The following is a 3,865-nucleotide window of genomic DNA, read 5'->3' on the forward strand; positions in this document are numbered from 1 at the left end:
AACACTCCAACATACATCACAGCAGGATCCTCTATGACCCACCTCCCAGAATATTGGAAATAAAAGCAAAAATAAACAAATGGGACCTAATTAAAATTAAAAGCTTCTGCACAACAAAGGAAACTATAAGCAAGGTGAAAAGACAGCCTTCAGAATGGGAGAAAATAATAGCAAATGAAGCAACTGACAAACAACTAATCTCAAAAATATACAAGCAACTCCTGCAGCTCAATTCCAGAAAAATAAATGACCCAACCAAAAAACGGGCCAAAGAACCAGACATTTCTCCAAAGAAGACATACAGATGGCTAACAAACACATGAAAAGATGCTCAACATCACTTATTATCAGAGAAATGCAAATCAAAACCACTATGAAGTACCATTTCACGCCAGTAAGAATGGCTGCGATCCAAAAGTCTACAAGCAATAAATGCTGGAGAGGGTGTGGAGAAAAGGGAACCCTTTTACACTGTTGGTGGGAATGCAAACTAGTACAACCACTATGGAGAACAGTGTGGAGATTCCTTAAAAAAACTGGAAATAGAACTGCCTATGACCCAGCAATCCCACTGCTGGGCATACACACTGAGGAAACCAGAAGGGAAAGAGACACGTGTACCCCAATGTTCATTACAGCACTGTTTATAATAGCCAGGACATGGAAGCAACCTAGATGTCCACCAACAGATGAATGGATAAGAAAGCTGTGGTACATATACACAATGGAGTATTACTCAGCCATTAAAAAGAATACATTTGAATCAGTTCTAATGAGGTGGATGAAACTGGAGCCTATTATACAGAGTGAAGTAAGCCAGAAAGAAAAACACCAATACAGAATACTAACACATATATATGGAATTTAGAAAGATTGTAACAATAATCCTGTATACAAGACAGCAAAAGAGACACTGATGTATATAACAGTCTTTGGACTCTGTGGGAGAGGGAGAGGGTGGGATGATTTAGGAGAATGGCATTGAAATACTTATAATATCATATATGGAACAAGTCGCCAGTCCAGGTTCGATGCACGATACTGGATGCTTGGGGCTGGTGCACTGGGATGACCCAGAGGGATGGTATGGGGAGGGAGGAGGGTTCAGGATGGGGAACACATGTATACCTGTGGTGGATTCATTTCGATATTTGGCAAAACCAATACAATATTGTAAAGTTTAAAAATAAAATAAAAAAAATTTTTTTTTAAATCCTGTTCCTTGCTGCAGTGAGTAACAAACCCAACAAATTCAACTAGGGATGGGGGTATTTCTATTGGTCTCTAGCTAGAAATACTAAGAAGTAAGATCATTATCCTTATTTTATACTAAAGAAAAGAAAGCTCAGGGATGTTGAGAAATTTGCCCGAGACTCCAAGGAAGTGAGTAACAGCACAAGCACCATCTGTGTTCTTGTTTATTACAATTCTGTGGTCCCCATGCCTACTTTACTCATCTGTCATGAAATGGATACTGTCTGTTTTCCCAAGGTGCCTCCATCCTACATCTTCCCAGAGGCAGAAGCAGGAGATCATCAAAGGCCCTCTGCTGGGGAGAGCAGGAAACTGCCACGTTAGGAAATGAACACCAGTGTCATCTCCATGCCTCCATTTCCTCTCTTGAAGGACTCAGGATGGTTAATACAATAATGCAAGCAAAATGCTAACACAGAGCCCGGGGCACTAAAGGGTAATTGTCCTTCTTTAACTGAATGAAGAGTTGACTCATTGGAAAAGACTCTGATGCTGGGAGGGATTGGGGGCAGGAGGAGAAGGGGACGACAGAGGATGAGATGGCTGGATGGCATCACCGACTCAATGGACGTGAGTCTGAGTGAACTCTGGGAGTTGGTGATGGACAGGGAGGCCTGGCGTGCTGCGATTCATGGGGTCGCGAAGAGTCGGACACAACTGAGCGACTGAACTGAACTGAACTGAACTAAGCAGCCCCCTCCCCACAGGTGACTTCAGGGAATCAGATACCTTAGAAAACTGGACAAATGAGCCTCATGCCCATTCTCCTTCTGAGAGTCCATGAGGACAAACTACCCCAAAATTTGACTGAACTTAGAAGAAAGGAATAAAAGTTGTCTTGTGGAAGAGTCTGTCTCCCATGGTTTTGTGTGGCTTGTATAGCTATTAAGAGGTCAGTGATGCTACAGTGAACTTGCTTCCTATACCTGGTAGGGCACAGTCTCTGGCCAGGGCAAGGGGAGGTGCCCACAGTTTGCAGAACAGAGAGAAGAACCACCATTTCCATGGACCCTATTGGTTAAGGTTTGTAGTTGCAAATAACAGACTCCATTCCAGGCAGTTTCGTTTTGAAAATGCATTTATAGAAATATAAGCCACAGTGTGTGAAGCTACAGAAAGGAAAATTGGAACATCATTGTAGGGCCAAGGGTCTTCTTTATTCCAAACTCTCCTCTCATTATGGATGCTGAGAACTGGATCCTGGAAATTTCAACTTGGCCACGCACAAGAAGAGCAGTGATGGTGGGGAGGGGGATGACGGTGAGGATGCCGTGAGGATGGGGGTCAAAACAAAAATCCTGGCATCAAACCAAAGGGCTATAGTTACTTTGGTCATGAGGAATGTACTCCTACATTCCTTCTTTCCTTCCTCAAATAATTATGAGCTCTCACCTTCATGCCAATAATTGAGCTTTGGGGTCTCATGGTGTTGAGAGCCAACTGGATGAGGCAGAGTTAAGACATGAAGACAATGGAGGAAAGGAAATAGCAAGTACAGCTGAGGCATGTAGGAAGAGAAAAAACTGGAAGGAGATTGAACTGTTTTAGAAGCAGACACAGCGCAGCCCTGCAGGGATCCTCCTCAGACTTCAGAGTTTCAGGGGACCATTCCTCTCACGTCCTCTGCAAAACAAAAGGAACTTGTTGAGTGACATCATTGCAGTCCCACGGGTGGACACCAGTCAACTAGACAGATCCTAGACTTTCCAAATAATATGTAACCATAGTCCTCATGACCCGAATGACCTAAAAGAAGAAAGTGAGTTTTCCAAGCCTAGGTGGGGCACTCAGGAGCACTGCAGACCTGCCCTGGAGGGTGGCTGAATCAGTGTTCCCAACTGAGAAAGAGGAGCATGTGATCAGGCTGAGATGATCACAAAGAGGTATCTGGGGTTGACCTTCTGCCATCCTCTCCCTGGAGAACTCTCTCAGTGTGTAGTTTCAGAGGACACTGCAGCCTCTCCTCCTGGCAGCAGCGAGGAGGAAGACACTGTGCAGGGTGAATGGTGTGTGGCCCCCTGAGCTCTGCCCCTTTCCCCAGCCCTTCCCCTCCCCCTGTGCCCTGGCCCCTGTCTTACCACAGGGAACCAGCCACTTGACCGCAGGTCTTCATGCACTCCTCTTTTGTTAGGAAGTTGTTTTTGTTTCCTCCACAACCGCCATACCTAAACCGCTCACACAGGCCAGTATAGGCATTGTAGAAGTACCTGATCATCACGGTCTTGCAGTCACCCATTAATTTAGGCTCCATACAGAAAGCTTGCCTGGAAAATCCCATGGACGGAGGAGCCTGGTAGGCTGTAGTCCATGGAGTTGCTGAGAGTCGGACACGACTGAGCGACTTCACTTTGACTTTTCACTTTCATGCACTGGAGAAGGAAATGGCAACCCACTCCAGTCTTCTTGCCTGGAGAATCCCAGGGACGGGGGAGCCTGGTGGGCTGCTGTCTACGGGGTCGCATAGAGTCGGACACGACTGAAGTGACTTAGCAGCAGCAGCAGCAGCAGAAAGCAGGCTTAGGAGCTTCTGGAAGGAGAGGGGCAATGGCTCAGTTATGAGGATGGTCATCACTGCTCCGTACAAAGACAACTAGAAAAAAAAAAAAAAAAA

The 3,865-nt window shown here is 45.4% G+C and overlaps 1 long non-coding RNA gene across 1 annotated transcript; it reads right to left on the minus strand.

The window, feature by feature from the left end:
• Positions 1–2,314: 2,314 nt before the first annotated feature.
• LOC113902762 lies at positions 2,315–3,579 on the minus strand. The gene is made up of 2 exons (XR_003513906.1): positions 3,333–3,579; positions 2,315–2,877 (listed from the first exon to the last, which is right to left on the minus strand). It is a non-coding gene; the product is annotated as an uncharacterized LOC113902762 (long non-coding RNA).
• Between the last annotated feature and the right edge of the window lie 286 nt (positions 3,580–3,865).

Source organism: Bos indicus x Bos taurus, chromosome 13 (genome assembly GCF_003369695.1).
Source record: "Bos indicus x Bos taurus breed Angus x Brahman F1 hybrid chromosome 13, Bos_hybrid_MaternalHap_v2.0, whole genome shotgun sequence".
Classification (NCBI taxonomy): domain Eukaryota; kingdom Metazoa; phylum Chordata; class Mammalia; order Artiodactyla; family Bovidae; genus Bos; species Bos indicus x Bos taurus.